General features: G+C 40.7%; 1 protein-coding gene across 1 annotated transcript in view; it reads right to left on the bottom strand.

Moving 5' to 3' along the window:
- The window catches only part of fhdc1 (FH2 domain containing 1), a gene marked incomplete at both ends in the record, with an annotated part of 59771 nt that overhangs the window by 25032 nt on the left and 13064 nt on the right, over positions 1-21675 (bottom strand). The gene's annotated exons all lie outside the window — the stretch shown is intronic.

Here is a 21675-nt window from a genome sequence, read left to right as displayed (position 1 = left end):
CTTGTCAGACTCATTGATTCCACAGCTTTGAACTTCAAATATGTCTTGAGCAAATAATGTCGTTTTTAGGTGAACTTGTGGATAATAACATTGTTCTGGCAAAATCAACCGATTACAATGATATTTCAGTTACAAGTGTGATCACTACATGTTGACTTAGCCTTAAACAACATTGTTTGCAATAAATCTTTAGAAAACAGAACCATTTTCAAAGAGGATCCTGTAGGATCCAAGGCCTTGCCGACCAGAAGAACCACCTCAAGTGTGCCTGAACGTTGTCTGGGAGGGGGAACATGGACATCGAAAACTCCAACTAAGGACCAGGAGAACCAGAGGTAGCCCGGGATTGGGAGATACAGGTGGACACACGCCAATAGAACAGACAAAGATAGATTTTTCTTATTAACAAACCATACAGTCTCTTGAGAGACTAACAAAAATTGCCTTGGCTGACTGTATTTCAAGTCATCCAGGCGGGGTATTGGGTTAAGTTTTCAACCAGCAATAATCACGTCTCAGATAACCTTCATAGACTATGAAATTGCCTCTGCACAAGAATACTGAAATTTGCTACAAGTTTGAACCAGACCTGGTGCAACACTCACAGTAGACATGGTTCCTTTAACTGCCACTGGATTTACAGTATTTACTGTTCAACGACTTGCTAATGTTGCATGTGAGAATGGCTCATTTAAAACTAACCCCGCCTTTTTCCGTCCAGTGGTTTTAAACACCAACTTTTCAGGACATGTAACTCAGCATTAAACTTGTCAGACTCATTGATTCCACAGCTTTGAACTTCAAATATGTCTTGAGCAAATAATGTCGTTTTTAGGTGAACTTGTGGATAATAACATTGTTCTGGCAAAATCAACCGATTACAATGATATTTCAGTTACAAGTGTGATCACTACATGTTGACTTAGCCTTAAACAACATTGTTTGCAATAAATCTTTAGAAAACAGAACCATTTTCAAAGAGGATCCTGTAGGATCCAAGGCCTTGCCGACCAGAAGAACCACCTCAAGTGTGCCTGAACGTTGTCTGGGAGGGGGAACATGGACATCGAAAACTCCAACTAAGGACCAGGAGAACCAGAGGTAGCCCGGGATTGGGAGATACAGGTGGACACACGCCAATAGAACAGACAAAGATAGAGTTTTCTTATTAACAAACCATACAGTCTCTTGAGAGACTAACAAAAATTGCCTTGGCTGACTGTATTTCAAGTCATCCAGGCGGGGTATTGGGTTAAGTTTTCAACCAGCAATAATCACGTCTCAGATAACCTTCATAGACTATGAAATTGCCTCTGCACAAGAATACTGAAATTTGCTACAAGTTTGAACCAGACCTGGTGCAACACTCACAGTAGACATGGTCCCTTTAACTGCCACTGGATTTACAGTATTTACTGTTCAACGACTTGCTAATGTTGCATGTGAGAATGGCTCATTTAAAACTAAACCCGCCTTTTCCGTCCAGTGGTTTTAACCACCAACTTTTCAGGACATGTAACTCAGCATTAAACTTGTCAGACTCATTGATTCCACAGCTTTGAACTTCAAATATGTCTTGAGCAAATAATGTCGTTTTTAGGTGAACTTGTGGATAATAACATTGTTCTGGCAAAATCAACCGATTACAATGATATTTCAGTTACAAGTGTGATCACTACATGTTGACTTAGCCTTAAACAACATTGTTTGCAATAAATCTTTAGAAAACAGAACCATTTTCAAAGAGGATCCTGTAGGATCCAAGGCCTTGCCGACCAGAAGAACCACCTCAAGTGTGCCTGAACGTTGTCTGGGAGGGGGAACATGGACATCGAAAACTCCAACTAAGGACCAGGAGAACCAGAGGTAGCCCGGGATTGGGAGATACAGGTGGACACACGCCAATAGAACAGACAAAGATAGATTTTTCTTATTAACAAACCATACAGTCTCTTGAGAGACTAACAAAAATTGCCTTGGCTGACTGTATTTCAAGTCATCCAGGCGGGGTATTGGGTTAAGTTTTCAACCAGCAATAATCACGTCTCAGATAACCTTCATAGACTATGAAATTGCCTCTGCACAAGAATACTGAAATTTGCTACAAGTTTGAACCAGACCTGGTGCAACACTCACAGTAGACATGGTTCCTTTAACTGCCACTGGATTTACAGTATTTACTGTTCAACGACTTGCTAATGTTGCATGTGAGAATGGCTCATTTAAAACTAACCCCGCCTTTTCCGTCCAGTGGTTTTAACCACCAACTTTTCAGGACATGTAACTCAGCATTAAACTTGTCAGACTCATTGATTCCACAGCTTTGAACTTCAAATATGTCTTGAGCAAATAATGTCGTTTTTAGGTGAACTTGTGGATAATAACATTGTTCTGGCAAAATCAACCGATTACAATGATATTTCAGTTACAAGTGTGATCACTACATGTTGACTTAGCCTTAAACAACATTGTTTGCAATAAATCTTTAGAAAACAGAACCATTTTCAAAGAGGATCCTGTAGGATCCAAGGCCTTGCCGACCAGAAGAACCACCTCAAGTGTGCCTGAACGTTGTCTGGGAGGGGGAACATGGACATCGAAAACTCCAACTAAGGACCAGGAGAACCAGAGGTAGCCCGGGATTGGGAGATACAGGTGGACACACGCCAATAGAACAGACAAAGATAGATTTTTCTTATTAACAAACCATACAGTCTCTTGAGAGACTAACAAAAATTGCCTTGGCTGACTGTATTTCAAGTCATCCAGGCGGGGTATTGGGTTAAGTTTTCAACCAGCAATAATCACGTCTCAGATAACCTTCATAGACTATGAAATTGCCTCTGCACAAGAATACTGAAATTTGCTACAAGTTTGAACCAGACCTGGTGCAACACTCACAGTAGACATGGTCCCTTTAACTGCCACTGGATTTACAGTATTTACTGTTCAACGACTTGCTAATGTTGCATGTGAGAATGGCTCATTTAAAACTAACCCCGCCTTTTCCGTCCAGTGGTTTTAACCACCAACTTTTCAGGACATGTAACTCAGCATTAAACTTGTCAGACTCATTGATTCCACAGCTTTGAACTTCAAATATGTCTTGAGCAAATAATGTCGTTTTTAGGTGAACTTGTGGATAATAACATTGTTCTGGCAAAATCAACCGATTACAATGATATTTCAGTTACAAGTGTGATCACTACATGTTGACTTAGCCTTAAACAACATTGTTTACAATAAATCTTTAGAAAACAGAACCATTTTCAAAGAGGATCCTGTAGGATCCAAGGCCTTGCCGACCAGAAGAACCACCTCAAGTGTGCCTGAACGTTGTCCGGGAGGGGGAACATTGACATCGAAAACTCCAACTAAGGACCAGGAGAACCAGAGGTAGCCCGGGATTGGGAGATACAGGTGGACACACGCCAATAGAACAGACAAAGATAGAGTTTTCTTATTAACAAACCATACAGTCTCTTGAGAGACTAACAAAAATTGCCTTGGCTGACTGTATTTCAAGTCATCCAGGCGGGGTATTGGGTTAAGTTTTCAACCAGCAATAATCACGTCTCAGATAACCTTCATAGACTATGAAATTGCCTCTGCACAAGAATACTGAAATTTGCTACAAGTTTGAACCAGACCTGGTGCAACACTCACAGTAGACATGGTTCCTTTAACTGCCACTGGATTTACAGTATTTACTGTTCAACGACTTGCTAATGTTGCATGTGAGAATGGCTCATTTAAAACTAACCCCGCCTTTTCCGTCCAGTGGTTTTAACCACCAACTTTTCAGGACATGTAACTCAGCATTAAACTTGTCAGACTCATTGATTCCACAGCTTTGAACTTCAAATATGTCTTGAGCAAATAATGTCGTTTTTAGGTGAACTTGTGGTTAATAACATTGTTCTGGCAAAATCAACCGATTACAATGATATTTCAGTTCCAAGTGTGATCACTACATGTTGACTTAGCCTTAAACAACATTGTTTGCAATAAATCTTTAGAAAACAGAACCATTTTCAAAGAGGATCCTGTAGGATCCAAGGCCTTGCCGACCAGAAGAACCACCTCAAGTGTGCCTGAACGTTGTCTGGGAGGGGGAACATGGACATCGAAAACTCCAACTAAGGACCAGGAGAACCAGAGGTAGCCCGGGATTGGGAGATACAGGTGGACACACGCCAATAGAACAGACAAAGATAGAGTTTTCTTATTAACAAACCATACAGTCTCTTGAGAGACTAACAAAAATTGCCTTGGCTGACTGTATTTCAAGTCATCCAGGCGGGGTATTGGGTTAAGTTTTCAACCAGCAATAATCACGTCTCAGATAACCTTCATAGACTATGAAATTGCCTCTGCACAAGAATACTGAAATTTGCTACAAGTTTGAACCAGACCTGGTGCAACACTCACAGTAGACATGGTCCCTTTAACTGCCACTGGATTTACAGTATTTACTGTTCAACGACTTGCTAATGTTGCATGTGAGAATGGCTCATTTAAAACTAACCCCGCCTTTTCCGTCCAGTGGTTTTAACCACCAACTTTTCAGGACATGTAACTCAGCATTAAACTTGTCAGACTCATTGATTCCACAGCTTTGAACTTCAAATATGTCTTGAGCAAATAATGTCGTTTTTAGGTGAACTTGTGGATAATAACATTGTTCTGGCAAAATCAACCGATTACAATGATATTTCAGTTACAAGTGTGATCACTACATGTTGACTTAGCCTTAAACAACATTGTTTGCAATAAATCTTTAGAAAACAGAACCATTTTCAAAGAGGATCCTGTAGGATCCAAGGCCTTGCCGACCAGAAGAACCACCTCAAGTGTGCCTGAACGTTGTCTGGGAGGGGGAACATGGACATCGAAAACTCCAACTAAGGACCAGGAGAACCAGGGGTAGCCCGGGATTGGGAGATACAGGTGGACACACGCCAATAGAACAGACAAAGATAGATTTTTTCTTATTAACAAACCATACAGTCTCTTGAGAGACTAACAAAAATTGCCTTGGCTGACTGTATTTCAAGTCATCCAGGCGGGGTATTGGGTTAAGTTTTCAACCAGCAATAATCACGTCTCAGATAACCTTCATAGACTATGAAATTGCCTCTGCACAAGAATACTGAAATTTGCTACAAGTTTGAACCAGACCTGGTGCAACACTCACAGTAGACATGGTTCCTTTAACTGCCACTGGATTTACAGTATTTACTGTTCAACGACTTGCTAATGTTGCATGTGAGAATGGCTCATTTAAAACTAACCCCGCCTTTTCCGTCCAGTGGTTTTAACCACCAACTTTTCAGGACATGTAACTCAGCATTAAACTTGTCAGACTCATTGATTCCACAGCTTTGAACTTCAAATATGTCTTGAGCAAATAATGTCGTTTTTAGGTGAACTTGTGGATAATAACATTGTTCTGGCAAAATCAACCGATTACAATGATATTTCAGTTACAAGTGTGATCACTACATGTTGACTTAGCCTTAAACAACATTGTTTACAATAAATCTTTAGAAAACAGAACCATTTTCAAAGAGGATCCTGTAGGATCCAAGGCCTTGCCGACCAGAAGAACCACCTCAAGTGTGCCTGAACGTTGTCCGGGAGGGGGAACATTGACATCGAAAACTCCAACTAAGGACCAGGAGAACCAGAGGTAGCCCGGGATTGGGAGATACAGGTGGACACACGCCAATAGAACAGACAAAGATAGAGTTTTCTTATTAACAAACCATACAGTCTCTTGAGAGACTAACAAAAATTGCCTTGGCTGACTGTATTTCAAGTCATCCAGGCGGGGTATTGGGTTAAGTTTTCAACCAGCAATAATCACGTCTCAGATAACCTTCATAGACTATGAAATTGCCTCTGCACAAGAATACTGAAATTTGCTACAAGTTTGAACCAGACCTGGTGCAACACTCACAGTAGACATGGTTCCTTTAACTGCCACTGGATTTACAGTATTTACTGTTCAACGACTTGCTAATGTTGCATGTGAGAATGGCTCATTTAAAACTAACCCCGCCTTTTCCGTCCAGTGGTTTTAACCACCAACTTTTCAGGACATGTAACTCAGCATTCAACTTGTCAGACTCATTGATTCCACAGCTTTGAACTTCAAATATGTCTTGAGCAAATAATGTCGTTTTTAGGTGAACTTGTGGATAATAACATTGTTCTGGCAAAATCAACCGATTACAATGATATTTCAGTTCCAAGTGTGATCACTACATGTTGACTTAGCCTTAAACAACATTGTTTGCAATAAATCTTTAGAAAACAGAACCATTTTCAAAGAGGATCCTGTAGGATCCAAGGCCTTGCCGACCAGAAGAACCACCTCAAGTGTGCCTGAACGTTGTCCGGGAGGGGGAACATTGACATCGAAAACTCCAACTAAGGACCAGGAGAACCAGAGGTAGCCCGGGATTGGGAGATACAGGTGGACACACGCCAATAGAACAGACAAAGATAGAGTTTTCTTATTAACAAACCATACAGTCTCTTGAGAGACTAACAAAAATTGCCTTGGCTGACTGTATTTCAAGTCATCCAGGCGGGGTATTGGGTTAAGTTTTCAACCAGCAATAATCACGTCTCAGATAACCTTCATAGACTATGAAATTGCCTCTGCACAAGAATACTGAAATTTGCTACAAGTTTGAACCAGACCTGGTGCAACACTCACAGTAGACATGGTCCCTTTAACTGCCACTGGATTTACAGTATTTACTGTTCAACGACTTGCTAATGTTGCATGTGAGAATGGCTCATTTAAAACTAAACCCGCCTTTTCCGTCCAGTGGTTTTAACCACCAACTTTTCAGGACATGTAACTCAGCATTAAACTTGTCAGACTCATTGATTCCACAGCTTTGAACTTCAAATATGTCTTGAGCAAATAATGTCGTTTTTAGGTGAACTTGTGGATAATAACATTGTTCTGGCAAAATCAACCGATTACAATGATATTTCAGTTACAAGTGTGATCACTACATGTTGACTTAGCCTTAAACAACATTGTTTGCAATAAATCTTTAGAAAACAGAACCATTTTCAAAGAGGATCCTGTAGGATCCAAGGCCTTGCCGACCAGAAGAACCACCTCAAGTGTGCCTGAACGTTGTCTGGGAGGGGGAACATGGACATCGAAAACTCCAACTAAGGACCAGGAGAACCAGAGGTAGCCCGGGATTGGGAGATACAGGTGGACACACGCCAATAGAACAGACAAAGATAGATTTTTCTTATTAACAAACCATACAGTCTCTTGAGAGACTAACAAAAATTGCCTTGGCTGACTGTATTTCAAGTCATCCAGGCGGGGTATTGGGTTAAGTTTTCAACCAGCAATAATCACGTCTCAGATAACCTTCATAGACTATGAAATTGCCTCTGCACAAGAATACTGAAATTTGCTACAAGTTTGAACCAGACCTGGTGCAACACTCACAGTAGACATGGTCCCTTTAACTGCCACTGGATTTACAGTATTTACTGTTCAACGACTTGCTAATGTTGCATGTGAGAATGGCTCATTTAAAACTAACCCCGCCTTTTCCGTCCAGTGGTTTTAACCACCAACTTTTCAGGACATGTAACTCAGCATTAAACTTGTCAGACTCATTGATTCCACAGCTTTGAACTTCAAATATGTCTTGAGCAAATAATGTCGTTTTTAGGTGAACTTGTGGATAATAACATTGTTCTGGCAAAATCAACCAATTACAATGATATTTCAGTTACAAGTGTGATCACTACATGTTGACTTAGCCTTAAACAACATTGTTTACAATAAATCTTTAGAAAACAGAACCATTTTCAAAGAGGATCCTGTAGGATCCAAGGCCTTGCCGACCAGAAGAACCACCTCAAGTGTGCCTGAACGTTGTCCGGGAGGGGGAACATTGACATCGAAAACTCCAACTAAGGACCAGGAGAACCAGAGGTAGCCCGGGATTGGGAGATACAGGTGGACACACGCCAATAGAACAGACAAAGATAGAGTTTTCTTATTAACAAACCATACAGTCTCTTGAGAGACTAACAAAAATTGCCTTGGCTGACTGTATTTCAAGTCATCCAGGCGGGGTATTGGGTTAAGTTTTCAACCAGCAATAATCACGTCTCAGATAACCTTCATAGACTATGAAATTGCCTCTGCACAAGAATACTGAAATTTGCTACAAGTTTGAACCAGACCTGGTGCAACACTCACAGTAGACATGGTTCCTTTAACTGCCACTGGATTTACAGTATTTACTGTTCAACGACTTGCTAATGTTGCATGTGAGAATGGCTCATTTAAAACTAACCCCGCCTTTTCCGTCCAGTGGTTTTAACCACCAACTTTTCAGGACATGTAACTCAGCATTAAACTTGTCAGACTCATTGATTCCACAGCTTTGAACTTCAAATATGTCTTGAGCAAATAATGTCGTTTTTAGGTGAACTTGTGGATAATAACATTGTTCTGGCAAAATCAACCGATTACAATGATATTTCAGTTCCAAGTGTGATCACTACATGTTGACTTAGCCTTAAACAACATTGTTTGCAATAAATCTTTAGAAAACAGAACCATTTTCAAAGAGGATCCTGTAGGATCCAAGGCCTTGCCGACCAGAAGAACCACCTCAAGTGTGCCTGAACGTTGTCTGGGAGGGGGAACATGGACATCGAAAACTCCAACTAAGGACCAGGAGAACCAGAGGTAGCCCGGGATTGGGAGATACAGGTGGACACACGCCAATAGAACAGACAAAGATAGAGTTTTCTTATTAACAAACCATACAGTCTCTTGAGAGACTAACAAAAATTGCCTTGGCTGACTGTATTTCAAGTCATCCAGGCGGGGTATTGGGTTAAGTTTTCAACCAGCAATAATCACGTCTCAGATAACCTTCATAGACTATGAAATTGCCTCTGCACAAGAATACTGAAATTTGCTACAAGTTTGAACCAGACCTGGTGCAACACTCACAGTAGACATGGTCCCTTTAACTGCCACTGGATTTACAGTATTTACTGTTCAACGACTTGCTAATGTTGCATGTGAGAATGGCTCATTTAAAACTAACCCCGCCTTTTCCGTCCAGTGGTTTTAACCACCAACTTTTCAGGACATGTAACTCAGCATTAAACTTGTCAGACTCATTGATTCCACAGCTTTGAACTTCAAATATGTCTTGAGCAAATAATGTCGTTTTTAGGTGAACTTGTGGATAATAACATTGTTCTGGCAAAATCAACCGATTACAATGATATTTCAGTTACAAGTGTGATCACTACATGTTGACTTAGCCTTAAACAACATTGTTTGCAATAAATCTTTAGAAAACAGAACCATTTTCAAAGAGGATCCTGTAGGATCCAAGGCCTTGCCGACCAGAAGAACCACCTCAAGTGTGCCTGAACGTTGTCTGGGAGGGGGAACATGGACATCGAAAACTCCAACTAAGGACCAGGAGAACCAGGGGTAGCCCGGGATTGGGAGATACAGGTGGACACACGCCAATAGAACAGACAAAGATAGATTTTTTCTTATTAACAAACCATACAGTCTCTTGAGAGACTAACAAAAATTGCCTTGGCTGACTGTATTTCAAGTCATCCAGGCGGGGTATTGGGTTAAGTTTTCAACCAGCAATAATCACGTCTCAGATAACCTTCATAGACTATGAAATTGCCTCTGCACAAGAATACTGAAATTGGCTACAAGTTTGAACCAGACCTGGTGCAACACTCACAGTAGACATGGTTCCTTTAACTGCCACTGGATTTACAGTATTTACTGTTCAACGACTTGCTAATGTTGCATGTGAGAATGGCTCATTTAAAACTAACCCCGCCTTTTCCGTCCAGTGGTTTTAACCACCAACTTTTCAGGACATGTAACTCAGCATTAAACTTGTCAGACTCATTGATTCCACAGCTTTGAACTTCAAATATGTCTTGAGCAAATAATGTCGTTTTTAGGTGAACTTGTGGATAATAACATTGTTCTGGCAAAATCAACCGATTACAATGATATTTCAGTTACAAGTGTGATCACTACATGTTGACTTAGCCTTAAACAACATTGTTTACAATAAATCTTTAGAAAACAGAACCATTTTCAAAGAGGATCCTGTAGGATCCAAGGCCTTGCCGACCAGAAGAACCACCTCAAGTGTGCCTGAACGTTGTCCGGGAGGGGGAACATTGACATCGAAAACTCCAACTAAGGACCAGGAGAACCAGAGGTAGCCCGGGATTGGGAGATACAGGTGGACACACGCCAATAGAACAGACAAAGATAGAGTTTTCTTATTAACAAACCATACAGTCTCTTGAGAGACTAACAAAAATTGCCTTGGCTGACTGTATTTCAAGTCATCCAGGCGGGGTATTGGGTTAAGTTTTCAACCAGCAATAATCACGTCTCAGATAACCTTCATAGACTATGAAATTGCCTCTGCACAAGAATAGTGAAATTTGCTACAAGTTTGAACCAGACCTGGTGCAACACTCACAGTAGACATGGTTCCTTTAACTGCCACTGGATTTACAGTATTTACTGTTCAACGACTTGCTAATGTTGCATGTGAGAATGGCTCATTTAAAACTAACCCCGCCTTTTCCGTCCAGTGGTTTTAACCACCAACTTTTCAGGACATGTAACTCAGCATTAAACTTGTCAGACTCATTGATTCCACAGCTTTGAACTTCAAATATGTCTTGAGCAAATAATGTCGTTTTTAGGTGAACTTGTGGATAATAACATTGTTCTGGCAAAATCAACCGATTACAATGATATTTCAGTTACAAGTGTGATCACTACATGTTGACTTAGCCTTAAACAACATTGTTTGCAATAAATCTTTAGAAAACAGAACCATTTTCAAAGAGGATCCTGTAGGATCCAAGGCCTTGCCGACCAGAAGAACCACCTCAAGTGTGCCTGAACGTTGTCTGGGAGGGGGAACATGGACATCGAAAACTCCAACTAAGGACCAGGAGAACCAGAGGTAGCCCGGGATTGGGAGATACAGGTGGACACACGCCAATAGAACAGACAAAGATAGATTTTTCTTATTAACAAACCATACAGTCTCTTGAGAGACTAACAAAAATTGCCTTGGCTGACTGTATTTCAAGTCATCCAGGCGGGGTATTGGGTTAAGTTTTCAACCAGCAATAATCACGTCTCAGATAACCTTCATAGACTATGAAATTGCCTCTGCACAAGAATACTGAAATTTGCTACAAGTTTGAACCAGACCTGGTGCAACACTCACAGTAGACATGGTCCCTTTAACTGCCACTGGATTTACAGTATTTACTGTTCAACGACTTGCTAATGTTGCATGTGAGAATGGCTCATTTAAAACTAACCCCGCCTTTTCCGTCCAGTGGTTTTAACCACCAACTTTTCAGGACATGTAACTCAGCATTAAACTTGTCAGACTCATTGATTCCACAGCTTTGAACTTCAAATATGTCTTGAGCAAATAATGTCGTTTTTAGGTGAACTTGTGGATAATAACATTGTTCTGGCAAAATCAACCGATTACAATGATATTTCAGTTACAAGTGTGATCACTACATGTTGACTTAGCCTTAAACAACATTGTTTACAATAAATCTTTAGAAAACAGAACCATTTTCAAAGAGGATCCTGTAGGATCCAAGGCCTTGCCGACCAGAAGAACCACCTCAAGTGTGCCTGAACGTTGTCCGGGAGGGGGAACATTGACATCGAAAACTCCAACTAAGGACCAGGAGAACCAGAGGTAGCCCGGGATTGGGAGATACAGGTGGACACACGCCAATAGAACAGACAAAGATAGAGTTTTCTTATTAACAAACCATACAGTCTCTTGAGAGACTAACAAAAATTGCCTTGGCTGACTGTATTTCAAGTCATCCAGGCGGGGTATTGGGTTAAGTTTTCAACCAGCAATAATCACGTCTCAGATAACCTTCATAGACTATGAAATTGCCTCTGCACAAGAATACTGAAATTTGCTACAAGTTTGAACCAGACCTGGTGCAACACTCACAGTAGACATGGTTCCTTTAACTGCCACTGGATTTACAGTATTTACTGTTCAACGACTTGCTAATGTTGCATGTGAGAATGGCTCATTTAAAACTAACCCCGCCTTTTCCGTCCAGTGGTTTTAACCACCAACTTTTCAGGACATGTAACTCAGCATTAAACTTGTCAGACTCATTGATTCCACAGCTTTGAACTTCAAATATGTCTTGAGCAAATAATGTCGTTTTTAGGTGAACTTGTGGATAATAACATTGTTCTGGCAAAATCAACCGATTACAATGATATTTCAGTTCCAAGTGTGATCACTACATGTTGACTTAGCCTTAAACAACATTGTTTGCAATAAATCTTTAGAAAACAGAACCATTTTCAAAGAGGATCCTGTAGGATCCAAGGCCTTGCCGACCAGAAGAACCACCTCAAGTGTGCCTGAACGTTGTCTGGGAGGGGGAACATGGACATCGAAAACTCCAACTAAGGACCAGGAGAACCAGAGGTAGCCCGGGATTGGGAGATACAGGTGGACACACGCCAATAGAACAGACAAAGATAGAGTTTTCTTATTAACAAACCATACAGTCTCTTGAGAGACTAACAAAAATTGCCTTGGCTGACTGTATTTCAAGTCATCCAGGCGGGGTATTGGGTTAAGTTTTCAACCAGCAATAATCACGTCTCAGATAACCTTCATAGACTATGAAATTGCCTCTGCACAAGAATACTGAAATTTGCTACAAGTTTGAACCAGACCTGGTGCAACACTCACAGTAGACATGGTTCCTTTAACTGCCACTGGATTTACAGTATTTACTGTTCAACGACTTGCTAATGTTGCATGTGAGAATGGCTCATTTAAAACTAACCCCGCCTTTTCCGTCCAGTGGTTTTAACCACCAACTTTTCAGGACATGTAACTCAGCATTAAACTTGTCAGACTCATTGATTCCACAGCTTTGAACTTCAAATATGTCTTGAGCAAATAATGTCGTTTTTAGGTGAACTTGTGGATAATAACATTGTTCTGGCAAAATCAACCGATTACAATGATATTTCAGTTACAAGTGTGATCACTACATGTTGACTTAGCCTTAAACAACATTGTTTGCAATAAATCTTTAGAAAACAGAACCATTTTCAAAGAGGATCCTGTAGGATCCAAGGCCTTGCCGACCAGAAGAACCACCTCAAGTGTGCCTGAACGTTGTCTGGGAGGGGGAACATGGACATCGAAAACTCCAACTAAGGACCAGGAGAACCAGAGGTAGCCCGGGATTGGGAGATACAGGTGGACACACGCCAATAGAACAGACAAAGATAGAGTTTTCTTATTAACAAACCATACAGTCTCTTGAGAGACTAACAAAAATTGCCTTGGCTGACTGTATTTCAAGTCATCCAGGCGGGGTATTGGGTTAAGTTTTCAACCAGCAATAATCACGTCTCAGATAACCTTCATAGACTATGAAATTGCCTCTGCACAAGAATACTGAAATTTGCTACAAGTTTGAACCAGACCTGGTGCAACACTCACAGTAGACATGGTCCCTTTAACTGCCACTGGATTTACAGTATTTACTGTTCAACGACTTGCTAATGTTGCATGTGAGAATGGCTCATTTAAAACTAACCCCGCCTTTTCCGTCCAGTGGTTTTAACCACCAACTTTTCAGGACATGTAACTCAGCATTAAACTTGTCAGACTCATTGATTCCACAGCTTTGAACTTCAAATATGTCTTGAGCAAATAATGTCGTTTTTAGGTGAACTTGTGGATAATAACATTGTTCTGGCAAAATCAACCGATTACAATGATATTTCAGTTACAAGTGTGATCACTACATGTTGACTTAGCCTTAAACAACATTGTTTGCAATAAATCTTTAGAAAACAGAACCATTTTCAAAGAGGATCCTGTAGGATCCAAGGCCTTGCCGACCAGAAGAACCACCTCAAGTGTGCCTGAACGTTGTCTGGGAGGGGGAACATGGACATCGAAAACTCCAACTAAGGACCAGGAGAACCAGAGGTAGCCCGGGATTGGGAGATACAGGTGGACACACGCCAATAGAACAGACAAAGATAGATTTTTCTTATTAACAAACCATACAGTCTCTTGAGAGACTAACAAAAATTGCCTTGGCTGACTGTATTTCAAGTCATCCAGGCGGGGTATTGGGTTAAGTTTTCAACCAGCAATAATCACGTCTCAGATAACCTTCATAGACTATGAAATTGCCTCTGCACAAGAATAGTGAAATTTGCTACAAGTTTGAACCAGACCTGGTGCAACACTCACAGTAGACATGGTCCCTTTAACTGCCACTGGATTTACAGTATTTACTGTTCAACGACTTGCTAATGTTGCATGTGAGAATGGCTCATTTAAAACTAACCCCGCCTTTTCCGTCCAGTGGTTTTAACCACCAACTTTTCAGGACATGTAACTCAGCATTAAACTTGTCAGACTCATTGATTCCACAGCTTTGAACTTCAAATATGTCTTGAGCAAATAATGTCGTTTTTAGGTGAACTTGTGGATAATAACATTGTTCTGGCAAAATCAACCGATTACAATGATATTTCAGTTACAAGTGTGATCACTACATGTTGACTTAGCCTTAAACAACATTGTTTACAATAAATCTTTAGAAAACAGAACCATTTTCAAAGAGGATCCTGTAGGATCCAAGGCCTTGCCGACCAGAAGAACCACCTCAAGTGTGCCTGAACGTTGTCCGGGAGGGGGAACATTGACATCGAAAACTCCAACTAAGGACCAGGAGAACCAGAGGTAGCCCGGGATTGGGAGATACAGGTGGACACACGCCAATAGAACAGACAAAGATAGAGTTTTCTTATTAACAAACCATACAGTCTCTTGAGAGACTAACAAAAATTGCCTTGGCTGACTGTATTTCAAGTCATCCAGGCGGGGTATTGGGTTAAGTTTTCAACCAGCAATAATCACGTCTCAGATAACCTTCATAGACTATGAAATTGCCTCTGCACAAGAATACTGAAATTTGCTACAAGTTTGAACCAGACCTGGTGCAACACTCACAGTAGACATGGTTCCTTTAACTGCCACTGGATTTACAGTATTTACTGTTCAACGACTTGCTAATGTTGCATGTGAGAATGGCTCATTTAAAACTAACCCCGCCTTTTCCGTCCAGTGGTTTTAACCACCAACTTTTCAGGACATGTAACTCAGCATTAAACTTGTCAGACTCATTGATTCCACAGCTTTGAACTTCAAATATGTCTTGAGCAAATAATGTCGTTTTTAGGTGAACTTGTGGATAATAACATTGTTCTGGCAAAATCAACCGATTACAATGATATTTCAGTTCCAAGTGTGATCACTACATGTTGACTTAGCCTTAAACAACATTGTTTGCAATAAATCTTTAGAAAACAGAACCATTTTCAAAGAGGATCCTGTAGGATCCAAGGCCTTGCCGACCAGAAGAACCACCTCAAGTGTGCCTGAACGTTGTCTGGGAGGGGGAACATGGACATCGAAAACTCCAACTAAGGACCAGGAGAACCAGAGGTAGCCCGGGATTGGGAGATACAGGTGGACACACGCCAATAGAACAGACAAAGATAGAGTTTTCTTATTAACAAACCATACAGTCTCTTGAGAGACTAACAAAAATTGCCTTGGCTGACTGTATTTCAAGTCATCCAGGCGGGGTATTGGGTTAAGTTTTCAACCAGCAATAATCACGTCTCAGATAACCTTCATAGACTATGAAATTGCCTCTGCACAAGAATACTGAAATTTGCTACAAGTTTGAACCAGACCTGGTGCAACACTCACAGTAGACATGGTTCCTTTAACTGCCACTGGATTTACAGTATTTACTGTTCAACGACTTGCTAATGTTGCATGTGAGAATGGCTCATTTAAAACTAACCCCGCCTTTTCCGTCCAGTGGTTTTAACCACCAACTTTTCAGGACATGTAACTCAGCATTAAACTTGTCAGACTCATTGATTCCACAGCTTTGAACTTCAAATATGTCTTGAGCAAATAATGTCGTTTTTAGGTGAACTTGTGGATAATAACATTGTTCTGGCAAAATCAACCGATTACAATGATATTTCAGTTACAAGTGTGATCACTACATGTTGACTTAGCCTTAAACAACATTGTTTGCAATAAATCTTTAGAAAACAGAACCATTTTCAAAGAGGATCCTGTAGGATCCAAGGCCTTGCCGACCAGAAGAACCACCTCAAGTGTGCCTGAACGTTGTCCGGGAGGGGGAACATTGACATCGAAAACTCCAACTAAGGACCAGGAGAACCAGAGGTAGCCCGGGATTGGGAGATACAGGTGGACACACGCCAATAGAACAGACAAAGATAGAGTTTTTCTTATTAACAAACCATACAGTCTCTTGAGAGACTAACAAAAATTGCCTTGGCTGACTGTATTTCAAGTCATCCAGGCGGGGTATTGGGTTAAGTTTTCAACCAGCAATAATCACGTCTCAGATAACCTTCATAGACTATGAAATTGCCTCTGCACAAGAATAGTGAAATTTGCTACAAGTTTGAACCAGACCTGGTGCAACACTCACAGTAGACATGGTTCCTTTAACTGCCACTGGATTTACAGTATTTACTGTTCAACGACTTGCTAATGTTGCATGTGAGAATGGCTCATTTAAAACTAACCCCGCCTTTTCCGTCCAGTGGTTTTAACCACCAACTTTTCAGGACATGTAACTCAGCATTAAACTTGTCAGACTCATTGATTCCACAGCTTTGAACTTCAAATATGTCTTGAGCAAATAATGTCGTTTTTAGGTGAACTTGTGGATAATAACATTGTTCTGGCAAAATCAACCGATTACAATGATATTTCAGTTACAAGTGTGATCACTACATGTTGACTTAGCCTTAAACAACATTGTTTACAATAAATCTTTAGAAAACAGAACCATTTTCAAAGAGGATCCTGTAGGCCTTTCCATCCAGAAGAACCACTTCATGTGTGCCTGAACGTTGTCTGGGAGGGGGAACATGGACAGCGAAAACTCCAACTAAGGACCAGTAGAACCAGATGTAGCCCGGGATTGGGAGATACAGGTGGACACACGCCAATAGAACAGACAAAGATAGATTTTTCTTATTAACAAACCATACAGTCTCTTGAGAGACTAACAAAAATTGCCTTGGCTGACTGTATTTCAAGTCATCCAGGCGGGGTATTGGGTTAAGTTTTCAACCAGCAATAATCACGTCTCAGATAACCTTCATAGACTATGAAATTGCCTCTGCACAAGAATAGTGAAATTTGCTACAAGTTTGAACCAGACCTGGTGCAACACTCACAGTAGACATGGTCCCTTTAACTGCCACTGGATTTACAGTATTTACTGTTCAACGACTTGCTAATGTTGCATGTGAGAATGGCTCATTTAAAACTAACCCCGCCTTTTCCGTCCAGTGGTTTTAACCACCAACTTTTCAGGACATGTAACTCAGCATTAAACTTGTCAGACTCATTGATTCCACAGCTTTGAACTTCAAATATGTCTTGAGCAAATAATGTCGTTTTTAGGTGAACTTGTGGATAATAACATTGTTCTGGCAAAATCAACCGATTACAATGATATTTCAGTTACAAGTGTGATCACTACATGTTGACTTAGCCTTAAACAACATTGTTTGCAATAAATCTTTAGAAAACAGAACCATTTTCAAAGAGGATCCTGTAGGATCCAAGGCCTTGCCGACCAGAAGAACCACCTCAAGTGTGCCTGAACGTTGTCTGGGAGGGGGAACATGGACATCGAAAACTCCAACTAAGGACCAGGAGAACCAGAGGTAGCTCGGGATTGGGAGATACAGGTGGACACACGCCAATAGAACAGACAAAGATAGATTTTTCTTATTAACAAACCATACAGTCTCTTGAGAGACTAACAAAAATTGCCTTGGCTGACTGTATTTCAAGTCATCCAGGCGGGGTATTGGGTTAAGTTTTCAACCAGCAATAATCACGTCTCAGATAACCTTCATAGACTATGAAATTGCCTCTGCACAAGAATACTGAAATTTGCTACAAGTTTGAACCAGACCTGGTGCACCACTCACAGTAGACATGGTTCCTTTAACTGCCACTGGATTTACAGTATTTACTGTTCAACGACTTGCTAATGTTGCATGTGAGAATGGCTCATTTAAAACTAACCCCGCCTTTTCCGTCCAGTGGTTTTAACCACCAACTTTTCAGGACATGTAACTCAGCATTAAACTTGTCAGACTCATTGATTCCACAGCTTTGAACTTCAAATATGTCTTGAGCAAATAATGTCGTTTTTAGGTGAACTTGTGGATAATAACATTGTTCTGGCAAAATCAACCGATTACAATGATATTTCAGTTACAAGTGTGATCACTACATGTTGACTTAGCCTTAAACAACATTGTTTGCAATAAATCTTTAGAAAACAGAACCATTTTCAAAGAGGATCCTGTAGGATCCAAGGCCTTGCCGACCAGAAGAACCACCTCAAGTGTGCCTGAACGTTGTCTGGGAGGGGGAACATGGACAGCGAAAACTCCAACTAAGGACCAGGAGAACCAGAGGTAGCCCGGGATTGGGAGATACAGGTGGACACGCCAATAGAACAGACAAAGATAGAGTTTTCTTATTAACAAACCATACAGTCTCTTGAGAGACTAACAAAAATTGCCTTGGCTGACTGTATTTCAAGTCATCCAGGCGGGGTATTGGGTTAAGTTTTCAACCAGCAATAATCACGTCTCAGATAACCTTCATAGACTATGAAATTGCCTCTGCACAAGAATACTGAAATTTGCTACAAGTTTGAACCAGACCTGGTGCAACACTCACAGTAGACATGGTTCCTTTAACTGCCACTGGATTTACAGTATTTACTGTTCAACGACTTGCTAATGTTGCATGTGAGAATGGCTCATTTAAAACTAACCCCGCCTTTTCCGTCCAGTGGTTTTAACCACCAACTTTTCAGGACATGTAACTCAGCATTAAACTTGTCAGACTCATTGATTCCACAGCTTTGAACTTCAAATATGTCTTGAGCAAATAATGTCGTTTTTAGGTGAACTTGTGGATAATAACATTGTTCTGGCAAAATCAACCGATTACAATGATATTTCAGTTACAAGTGTGATCACTACATGTTGACTTAGCCTTAAACAACATTGTTTGCAATAAATCTTTAGAAAACAGAACCATTTTCAAAGAGGATCCTGTAGGATCCAAGGCCTTGCCGACCAGAAGAACCACCTCAAGTGTGCCTGAACGTTGTCTGGGAGGGGGAACATGGACATCGAAAACTCCAACTAAGGACCAGGAGAACCAGAGGTAGCCCGGGATTGGGAGATACAGGTGGACACACGCCAATAGAACAGACAAAGATAGATTTTTCTTATTAACAAACCATACAGTCTCTTGAGAGACTAACAAAAATTGCCTTGGCTGACTGTATTTCAAGTCATCCAGGCGGGGTATTGGGTTAAGTTTTCAACCAGCAATAATCACGTCTCAGATAACCTTCATAGACTATGAAATTGCCTCTGCACAAGAATACTGAAATTTGCTAAAAGTTTGAACCAGACCTGGTGCAACACTCACAGTAGACATGGTCCCTTTAACTGCCACTGGATTTACAGTATTTACTGTTCAACGACTTGCTAATGTTGCATGTGAGAATGGCTCATTTAAAACTAACCTCGCCTTTTCCGTCCAGTGGTTTTAACCACCAACTTTTCAGGACATGTAACTCAGCATTAAACTTGTCAGACTCATTGATTCCACAGCTTTGAACTTCAAATATGTCTTGAGCAAATAATGTTGTTTTTAGGTGAACTTGTGGATAATAACATTGTTCTGGCAAAATCAACCGATTACAATGATATTTCAGTTACAAGTGTGATCACTACATGTTGACTTAGCCTTAAACAACATTGTTTGCAATAAATCTTTAGAAAACAGAACCATTTTCAAAGAGGATCCTGTAGGATCCAAGGCCTTGCCGACCAGAAGAACCACCTCAAGTGTGCCTGAACGTTGTCTGGGAGGGGGAACATGGACATCGAAAACTCCAACTAAGGACCAGGAGAACCAGAGGTAGCTCGGGATTGGGAGATACAGGTGGACACACGCCAATAGAACAGACAAAGATAGATTTTTCTTATTAACAAACCATACAGTCTCTTGAGAGACTAACAAAAATTGCCTTGGCTGACTGTATTTCAAGTCATCCAGGCGGGGTATTGGGTTAAGTTTTCAACCAGCAATAATCACGTCTCAGATAACCTTCATAGACTATGAAATTGCCTCTGCACAAGAATAGTGAAATTTGCTACAAGTTTGAACCAGACCTGGTGCAACACTCACAGTAGACATGGTCCCTTTAACTGCCACTGGATTTACAGTATTTACTGTTCAACGACTTGCTAATGTTGCATGTGAGAATGGCTCATTTAAAACTAACCTCGCCTTTTCCGTCCAGTGGTTTTAACCACCAACTTTTCAGGACATGTAACTCAGCATTAAACTTGTCAGACTCATTGATTCCACAGCTTTGAACTTCAAATATGTCTTGAGCAAATAATGTCGTTTTTAGGTGAACTTGTGGATAATAACATTGTTCTGGCAAAATCAACCGATTACAATGATATTTCAGTTACAAGTGTGATCACTACATGTTGACTTAGCCTTAAACAACATTGTTTGCAATAAATCTTTAGAAAACAGAACCATTTTCAAGGAGGATCCTGTAGGATCCAAGGCCTTGCCGACCAGAAGAACCACCTCAAGTGTGCCTGAACGTTGTCTGGGAGGGGGAACATGGACATCGAAAACTCCAACTAAGGACAAGGAGAACCAGAGGTAGCCCGGGATTGGGAGAAACAGGTGGACACACGCCAATAGAACAGACAAAGATAGATTTTTCTTAATTACAAACCATACAGTCTCTTGAGAGACGAACAACAATTGCCTTGGCTGACTGTATTTCAAGTCATCCAGGCGGGGTATTGGGTTAAGTTTTCAACCAGCAATAATCACGTCTCAGATAACCTTCATAGACTATGAAATTGCCTCTGCACAAGAATACTGAAATTTGCTACAAGTTTGAACCAGACCTGGTGCAACACTCACAGTAGACATGGTCCCTTTAACTGCCACTGGATTTACAGTATTTACTGTTCAACGACTTGCTAATGTTGCATGTGAGAATGGCTCATTTAAAACTAACCCCGCCTTTTCCGTCCAGTGGTTTTAACCACCAACTTTTCAGGACATGTAACTCAGCATTAAACTTGTCAGACTCATTGATTCCACAGCTTTGAACTTCAAATATGTCTTGAGCAAATAATGTCGTTTTTAGGTGAACTTGTGGATAATAACATTGTTCTGGCAAAATCAACCGATTACAATGATATTTCAGTTACAAGTGTGATCACTACATGTTGACTTAGCCTTAAACAACATTGTTTGCAATAAATCTTTAGAAAACAGAACCATTTTCAAAGAGGATCCTGTAGGCCTTTCCATCCAGAAGAACCACTTCATGTGTGCC

This window comes from Microchirus variegatus (genome assembly GCF_963457635.1).
Source record: "Microchirus variegatus genome assembly, chromosome: 23".
NCBI classification, from domain to species: Eukaryota; Metazoa; Chordata; class Actinopteri; order Pleuronectiformes; family Soleidae; genus Microchirus; species Microchirus variegatus.
This window is presented reverse-complemented; position numbering and strand designations above follow the sequence as displayed.